At 44.3% G+C, this 9,831-nt stretch overlaps 1 non-coding gene across 1 annotated transcript; it reads right to left on the bottom strand.

The window, feature by feature from the left end:
* Positions 1-1,122: 1,122 nt before the first annotated feature.
* On the bottom strand, positions 1,123-1,197 carry Trnas-cga (transfer RNA serine (anticodon CGA)). The gene has a single exon. It is a non-coding gene; the product is annotated as a tRNA-Ser (tRNA).
* Between the last annotated feature and the right edge of the window lie 8,634 nt (positions 1,198-9,831).

The raw sequence follows: 9,831 nt of genomic DNA, 5'->3' as shown, positions 1-9,831 counted from the left end.
TCCAGCTGGTAGAGACGTGTGACGTGTTGGAGTCGTCCTCGTCCTCTGGCAGCGCTCCATCTAGACCACGATTCGTACAGTTCATGAAAGATGAACTGAACGTCGTAGGTACACGTGGCTCTTAGAGGGCAATGAATCTTCCAAAGCAGAGCACTGCATCGACACCGATTACTCTATGTAATATGGAAACGTCGAAATTATAACATCGACTTCATCTTTTCGGAACTGGATGGCGAAAGAAGCAGCTGACATTCATTTGGCGAAGAATATGATTCACACAGATAGTAGTTTAAATCTGGAGAAATCATGAAATCCACCGTTTTGTTCAGTAATCTCGCAAAGACATCGCTACTATGCAGCTCATAATGATACATCCATATCTGAGCGTGGATCGAACTCGTACCAACAGGTTCAATTTATGCATCCTCTTTGCCACTAATCATTGTTCCAGGGACTTGTGTACCTGTGATTTAAAAACACGGAGCGAGTACCGTAGCATGAGTCTACCGGCTCTCTCTGAAGATGGCCGAAATATTGAAAAAATATAATTTATGCAACTGCACCCCTGAATTTTAATGGGTTAGTTATTTTGCCCTCGAATCATTAAGATACAGGTTACAGTTTGTACAGCAGTGCTAATAAAAGTAAAGCACATTTTTAATTTTGATAGTAACTGAAGGAGCTACGCCTTGTTGACATTCAGAACAAAATATGCACACTTTACAGACACACAAGATAATCTGCTACGTGTCATTTCTGTGGTTTCAGATATGGAATAGGTGCTAAAAGTGCGGCGAAATGTCACAGCATTTCGGTCTATGACTTTGTGGTTACACGGCACTGTCAACAGTTGTACTTCGTTAATTTGTTTCATCTACAGAAACCACGAAAGTAACAGAAGGATCAGTAACTGGTTCTTAATAAGACTTTTTCGGCCATGAAAAGGGCACAGTACGTGGTTTCTATATCACTTAATATCCCGTCCAAGGAGCTTCCACTTCAGTGATCACCTGTGTAGAAGGCAGTCTATGAGTCGAGCAATAACTATCTCATTTAGAATGAAATTTTCACTCTGCAGCGGAGTGTGCGCTGATATGAAACTTCCTGACAGACTAAAACTGGATGCCGGACCGAGACTCGAACTCGGGACCTTTGCCTTTCGCGGGCAAGTGCTCTACCAACTGAGCTACCCAAGCACGACTCACGCCCCGTCCTCACAGCCAGTACATCGTCTCCTACCTTCCAAACTGGCAGAAGTAAAGCGGTGAGGACGGGGCGTGAGTCGTGCTTGGGTAGCTCAGTTGGTAGAGCACTTGCCCGCGAAAGGCAAAGGTCCCGAGTTCGTGTCTCGGTCCGGAACACAGTTTTAATCTGTCAGGAAGTTTCACTCTTTCATTTGCTGCACCTCCCTCCTAGGCAGCTATGGCGACTTTTCAGACGTCATCGCAGGTTTCTGGTGAGGGATCAGACCAATTTTCTCGCTTGGCCTGTTTCGTTTGCACCATTATGTTTCCAGTGGGACTGAAGACTGGGGTGAGAGAAGGCTAGTCGACAAGAGGAGTCATAATCTGTTCCCCGATCCAACCCTGCCGAATAGGTGACCAAGTGTAGGGGATTGATCCTGCTGGTAACGGATTAACTGCTCAGGATATAGTTATCGCACTGGTGTGATAATAACGTTACGCATAATATGAGTATATTGGCAGTATCAAGTCGGCCATCTATCTCGTGAAGCCTCCACGGGAACACATCCTGCCTCGAACTCCAGCAGACAGATGGCCGCTCGCAGATATATTTCAGGACGAAACGGAGGCCATGCGACGTATACATAATTTTCAGTACAATTATTCGCTCTACAACTACCGATCCCCGAGAAAATTTGGAAATTTGTGGTATGTTCATATGACAGCAAATTCCTGAGGTCACCGGTCTCTAAGCTTACACACTACTTAATCTAACTTAAGATAACTTACACTAAGGACAACACACACTCATGCCCGAGGGAAGACTTGAACCTCCGACTGTAGCCGCGCGAACCGTGGCAAAGCGCTCTAAGACCACTCGGCAACCACGAGCGGCACCTCGGAAAAATTGCATTCTATCAGTCTCAGCAAATGTTTTCCTCATAAAACGCATGTTTGCTGTATAGTCCAGTCACCCGAAGATCGCCCAATCCTCTAAATCGTTTGGGGATACGTAGCAGTATGTTTCAATCGCACCGTGTTTAAAAAAGTATTTAGTCGTCATGTCTCTATAAGTTCATTATCTTGGACTGGTGTTACACGTCAGCGTCCAAATAATACATGACAACTGAGTTCTCTAGTATCACGATATCATGCCAGTCATCGTTGCGCCATGCACTCAGGATCGTGCACCGAACCCCAGCCTCCGACGCCGTCAAATTCTCTTCCTTCACAACAGCAACGATCACGAATAGCCCGTTGATGATTAGGCTGACGAAAAAGTGACTGGACCAAAATCCAGGTGATTCAGATATATGACTTTGTAGTGAGATTGACAACTATAGAACGAGTTTGAGATAAGACATAACTAGCTGCATTAGACTGTCACTTAATGATGATAATATCTGACGTGATAAATCAGTAACCGTACAAGGAAATTAACCAGTTTAGTCTCTCTAAATGTGTACACACAGTGTAGGTCGCTACGTCTTACTTTTCAGAATAATCTAGGGCAACAGTTACCACTTTTGAGAGCGTTGATACTTCAGGCTGAAACGCTATAGAGCAGTTGCTAACCCACACAGAAGTCGTGAGTTGAAATCACTGCACTTAACTTTTCTTTATTTTTTACACGTATAATGAGAAGTATTTAACAAAACTGAAGATTAAATTTGAGCAATAGTTACAAGATAACATAATGATAGAAAAACGGTAACCCCGCGATCAGGCTCTGAAGACAGTACAAATGTTGACTGACATTGGATGCGGTATGGAAGGATGAGCACAGTGCACTCCCGGCCGCTGTCGACGTTCAAACTCTACCCTTCCATCAGGTACCTTCTCAAGTCTCATCACGAGGCTGAGTGCACCCTGTTCCAGTCCTCCCACCAATGAAAATCCCCGCCAGTACCGGGAATCGAACGAGAGTCCATAGGATAAGGGTCTGACCAGCTGACCACTCGGCTACGGAGGCGCAAATTATAATAATGTAATATTATTTTATTTATAGCCATTATTTTTCAGCAACTGTACTATATACTAATAAACAAAAATATATTTCCAACTGACAACTGAATTGTATTCTGAAATAACACAACAAAACAGATAGAAATAACACATTATACATAATCATAACGAATATATTTTCGTATTATCAGATAGGCAGTACTTACATTAACTGATTACACAAAGACGTGTTTTTGTTAATTTGATTCCAGTTTTAGCACACTTCCCGACATAAGCGCCTCTCGCTGACTTACAGCACAAAAACTGTCGTATCTACTGTGGAAAATGAAGTGCATGTCATTAGAATAGAGGTGTGTTTCCAACATAGTACGTTGTTTATGTTACAGAAAGAAGAAAACAAAGTATTGCAACGTTATGTGTTGTCGAACCGGTACACGCAAAAAGCAACTATAGTGACATCCAGAAAAAGTTTCGCTGTTGGGGGTCTAAGTAGATTATCTATCGCAAAACAAAACAAAGCCCCACGTTTTGGCCCTGATGCGCTAATCAGAACCGACCGAACACCGTCTTACCCTCTCCGAGTGCCGTCATTGGATGCGGAATGGAACGCCATGTGGTCAGCTGTTTCGGACGTTGTTAATTATCTTGGCTTGGGGCCGCTGCTTCACATTCAGGTAGCTATTCAGTCGGCATGACAAGGCTGTGTGAACCTCATTCCACTCCTCCACCAGAAAAAAACCAATGGCAGTATCGGGAACCGAACTCAGATCCCCTACATGGCAGCCAAATATGTTAACCACAGAGCTGTTGAGGCGGACTGTGTAGCATATCTACAGTTAAGAAAAATATTTTGTGACAGAAAAGCTTGTTGAAATGGGTCTAGGATCGAGATGTGATGATTTTTGTGTAACATTTGAAGTTGTAATTCTTCCGCATGTTGTCTACGAAATACTGAAAAACAGAACGTTATGTTTCAGTCCTGTCAGTGCTGTACTATACTTTGAAGCTGAGTTCTGACATCCTCTTCAATTTTTTGTACTGCCAAATGTCACAATGGGCAGTACTACTAATTTCCATTTTTGAGGTACAGAGTAACAATTATTGAACTATATGAATTAGAACAATCAAAAATTTGCATTGGAACGTTCGAATTTCAAGGTCAGCTGCGGGGTATGATGGGAATTAGTATGCGTATGCATGGTTTGGTTTAACGACGAAGCCCACTTTTATTGGGATGGGTTCGTCAATAAGCAAAATGGGCGTATTAAAGGGACTGAGAATCCGTGTTTCGCGATCGAGTAGTCTCTTCACCCTCGACGACTGACTGTGTGGTATGCATAACAGAATGAAAGTTCTGTCCAAAATAACAATTTGATTTATTATGACTAAACTCAAAATCATAAACAAAACACATGAAACATTTACAATCAAATTCGATACTGAAATAAATGCTGTGAAGGTGAAGTTGTCCATAAACTAGATTGTGACATTTATGACGAAGTGGTATGTGGAGCCAATTCCTTGCAACTCAAATCTTAAGAGAAACACCCAGCCAACTCAACATTAATTGCTGCTACAGTAGTGATAACTCAGACAATGAACACCCAAGACAGAAGAGAGTTAGAAAAGACGAACAGGCGCTCTCTGCTGAGCTCTGATTATCACAGTGCAAATTCCCTAGTCTGCCGGTGCTGCGGACATACATTACCAAGCTATCTTCTTGACTGCAAGGACACGATCTGGCGTACCGGAAGCGATGGCTGGTTGCTTCGACGTCCCGTCGTGGTGATGATAATTTCGCGAGTATAGCCCGAAACAAATTGTCATGGTCTGGATGTTCCAGACTAAAGACTTCATATCAATACAAATGCGCCTCTGAGGGAGACGAAGAAGGCTTCCCACACAATCACTGACGGTACAGTGATTGATTTTAACAAGCGAAGTCACACAGTAACTCCGATACAGTCAACTTTAGCCAAAACTGCCCAAGACAGACAAAATAGGCCGCTTGTATGCAGAACGCTCAATTGCTAACTGTACTTGGAAAGTTACGTTGAAGTAGAAACTTTCGGAACTTCGTTAAACAGTTACAGTCAAATAAAAGTATATTAGACAGCCAACGGAAGGCAGGCTGTCCAGAGCAGCGAGAGCTCAGTCTTGTAACCTACTTCGACCGAAAGGCGAGAACTGACTCCCACCAGAGCACCCGTACAAACCGAACACAGAACATTCCCGTCGCCACGACAGTGGCTGTGGTTAAACGTTCCAATCAGCAACTCGAAAACCCGCGGAAAATTCCACTCTATTGCCGAAGCACTACCATTCCACCTATAGAGATTCTTGCCGCCAATTTCTGCGCCGATTTTGCTACGTCACAGAGCTATGCCCTGAGCAAGCCAATCACAGTTACGATTTGGCAGAAAACGCGGGAATTTCCCCGCCAAGACTGCCTGGTGACACAAGTCATTCCCACGCCTCGCTGGTAGCCCGCCAGAAAGTGTTTTCGCTAAGTTTCTGCGAAGTAACGGAATCTCTTGCCCAGCCGCTCCTTCAGGCCCCTGCGGGCGTGTCTCCGCCTCTATTATGACCAATTCGGTGTCTGGAAAGCATTCACTCGACTCCCTCACACCCGTCGGATTAACCCTTTCAAGATCAGCAGAGCCCGCCTGTCACTGGACCACCCGGGTGCCGAGAGACGCTGCGTGTGAAGGAATAGCAACTTCTCACCGCATGCAATTACAGAGGAAAATCGAATTACTCAGAGTAAGATATAAATATGAGAGGGGGCTTCTGCCACCTCTCATAGCCCCTACGCCATTTTAGATTGTAATTGGTGAGCAGTTGGCTCACTTAGGAGCAAGGTAGTGAGTCAATCGCCCAGGAACAATCTTGCAAACTGACTCCACGTGCCGCACTCTATAAAAAAATCACTGCAGCTGAAAAATGCAGCTCATAGAGGAAGGATTATTTATGATGTAGCCAACTTCACCTTCTTAATATGGAACTCTAACACTCACATCACACATCCATACCCAGGGAGCCCCTTCCAAACACTGATTCACACAGACATTCATGGTCTAAATATGGCCAGGGCACATGAGCCAAATATGGAGCAGTTTATTCTTTACATTCAGAGTTGGAGTGCTCCGCAATTAAATTCCCAAGATGTTACAACAATTGCAATGATTAAACTAACCTGAACTCAATCACACATGAAAATATTTAAGTTAACAATCTCTTTTTGAGCTTTCAGAATCTAATTACAACCTCCAATTCATTCTGTCTCTCTGCAGCAAGAATAACCTTTACAAAATGTTCCCTGAACTGATAGTCAATTCACAATGACAGTGGTGGTATCTGCTTCAATTTATGGGGATTTCAGGCACACTGTTTGCATACACACAACAAAAAATACAGAATACAAAAAAACATGGTGCAGAGAACAATACAGTAATTTGTAATTTGTGCGCCCTACTCTATCACTTACATAAGAATTACAGTGCAAATTCACAAACACATACAAGGAATAACATACATCACAAAAACAACACTAGAGAAAGAAATTTAAGAAAAAAAAACAAGGTTCATGGGGTGTCAAGTTGTGCTTGCACATTGCACAATGTTCACGACTGTGCTGAGAATGAGGCACTACATCACATTGTTAGAAATATTCGAAGCACTTAAAAATTCGTCAGTTTCTCTGAGGGGGTTGGTATGTTGAGTCATATGCATTGATGCACATGGTTTCATGTCTTGAGCATCGGAGGGGGGCTTTTGGGATGGGGCCACAGTACTGACATCACATAGGGCTAAACGTGGGGTGTTGTTGCTACGTTGTTGCAACAGCAATAGGGTGTGCTGGTCATCTGCAGTACTCTGTTGAGATTGCAGCAAGACCCATGCATATGATCACGGCAGTACGGTAGGAAGACATAGTGATAGGCTACCCTCACGTCCATTAATTGTCTCTGAGGTCTACTAGTTGGGATACATCACTAGTCCATGTCTCTTCTCTCCCTGGACAGTACTTTACGTTTCCCAATATTGCAGTTCAACGAGGGATGATGGCACGTGGAGTGACTCCACAAGTGTGTGAGGTCATCCAGACAGGATCGAACTAGGAGCGACGATTGCTACCACTGCACTCTAAGTGAGAGGAGAAGTTAGAAATGAGACAATTCATTTGTTAGAGTTTGTGGCACGATACTGCTTTGTGTATGCAGATCAGCCAATGCTAGTGAGTTGTAAAAACTCAAATAGGTGATTATATAGCGTCCCTTTCTGTCCTGAGGCACATGAGGCACAGGTTCTGACACCTTATGTGATCTTCGTGTACTCACGACAACGTGGTCTGCCGCAGGGAATCCCTCCAAACGGCTGCCACGTCCGGAGAGCTAGCTGGCTGTTGCGTGCTGGTCGCGTGTCAGTGTCAACGGCCAGCCACACTTTTGCTTGTGGCCCGGCGTGGGCTGTCTGCCGCCTAATCCCTCAGGTATACGGCCCGGTGGCTGTCAGCTTGTAGGACCGGACGCTGCCACATCATTCTCGTCAAGTGGCGCGCTGATGCTCCTCTTCTTGCAGATAGCCGATGACCTCTTGCTTTTTTGCTCCGGCCGGCCTCTGCATTGCCCCGATTCCCGTCATCTGCACAGTTCTGACAAAAATCTTATCCCTAACTTTTTCCCATGACCGTCTATGTTATAATAAATTTACATAACGAAACATTAATGGTCTGTCATTTCAGACACTGATTTTAATTTTATAGTTATCAATCTATGGCTATCATTATAACAAAACCTTGGTATATCTAATCTAGACATGGAAATAATCTATCTTGATATTTGTGTAGAGACCGATCTCACTACTGTACATGGTGCGTGACGCTATATTGGATGAATAACTAAATGTGCGGGCCCCGCACTTATATTACTATTAATTATATAGATCGACAGTAGACATGCTCAAGAATTAACTACTATATGCCAACGATCTACATTCTATGTCTTTTGAATAAATTATGTTATTATGCAGGTCGAAGTTTTACTGTGCTATACAGAACATGCCACTATTTTACTTTCGCTCGCCCGTCGTCCCTCCATCTCGGGTCTGTAGTTTGGTGACCTGAAAAATAGCATCCCAACAGGTGCGCGCCAAACACTTGTGGTAGAAAACCCCCACAATATTAAGGATCTAGATATTGTTAAATCCTAAAATTTAACTTATCCTAGTATATGGTACTCTCTCTCTCTTTTTTTCTCCTTTCTCCTTATACAATACTCTTACATAATTCCTGTTACGCTGAGCTGTCTCGATGCTCGCCGCTATTGACGACAGTGATGTGCGCGCCGTACGACATGGAACCGAGTTCTCACTACACCTCACTGAAACTCCAGAGACTGGGTAAGCCATGGCTATACAGGGTGAGTCACCTAACGTTACCGCTTTCGTAAACCACATCAAATACTGACGAATCGATTCCACAGACCGAACGTGAGGAGAGGGGCTAGTGTAATTGTTTAATACAAACCATACAAAAATGCACGCGCGGAATTATGTTTTTTAATACAAACCTACGTTTTTTTAAATGGAACCACGTTAGTTTTGTTAGTACATATGAACATATAAACAAATACGTAATCAGTGCCGTTTGTTGCATTGTAAAATGTTAATTACATCCGGAGATATTGTAACCTATAGTTGAGGCTTCAAACCTCCGACGTTCAGTTGCGTGTTGTAACAAACACGGGCCACGGTCGGCGAGCAGCATCTGCAGGGACATGTTTACGATGACGACCGTGTTTACGCGTGTGGCTGTAGTGCACTGTTGTGGTTTGGTCTGGCTGTCACAGTGTCTGCATGTAGCGCTTGCTGCTATTGTTATTCTGCATCGGAAAATGGCTCTGAGCACTATGGGACTTAACTACTGTGGTCATCAGTCCCCTAGAACGTAGAACTACTTAAACCTAACTAACCTAAGGACATCACACACATCCATGCCCGAGGCAGGATTCGAGCCTGTGACCGTAGCGGTCACGCGGTTCCAGACTGTAGCACCTATAACCGCACGGCCACTCCGGCCGGCATTCTGCATTCGTCTACACCGTGTTACCAGACGTCTGTGATAGTGTAGTGTTGTAGGAACTGTGACCATGGTGTATTCGAACTCTGAAAAGGCGGAGATGATACTCATCTATGACGAGTGTCGACGAAATGCAGCTGAAGCCTGCATGGTGTATGCAGAACGGTACCCCGACAGAGAGCATCCAACGTGCCGCACATTGCAAAACATCTACCGCCAACTGCATGCAACAGGTATGGTCGTAGCACGCAAACGGGTCCGTAACAGGCCCGTCACAGGAGAAGCGGGTGCAGTTGGTGTGTTAGCTGCTGTTGCCATGAACCCACAGATGAGTACACGGGACATTGCGAGAGCCGGTGGACTGAGTCAAAGTAGTGTCATGCGCATACTGCATCGTCACCGCTTTCACCCGTCTCATGTGTCGCTACATAAGCAGTTACATGGTGATGACTTTTATCATCGAGTGCAATTCTGTCAATGGGCATTAACAGAGAATGTGTTGCAGTTCTACCTGTTTACCGATGAAGCGGGTTTCACAAACCACGGGGCAGTGAATCTACGGAACATGCATTACTGGTCCGTGGGCAATCCTCGCTGGCTCAG

This window comes from Schistocerca serialis, chromosome 3, assembly GCF_023864345.2.
Source record: "Schistocerca serialis cubense isolate TAMUIC-IGC-003099 chromosome 3, iqSchSeri2.2, whole genome shotgun sequence".
NCBI lineage: Eukaryota > Metazoa > Arthropoda > Insecta > Orthoptera > Acrididae > Schistocerca > Schistocerca serialis.
Note: the sequence above shows the minus strand (reverse complement) of the source record. Positions and strands in the feature narration are given on the sequence as shown.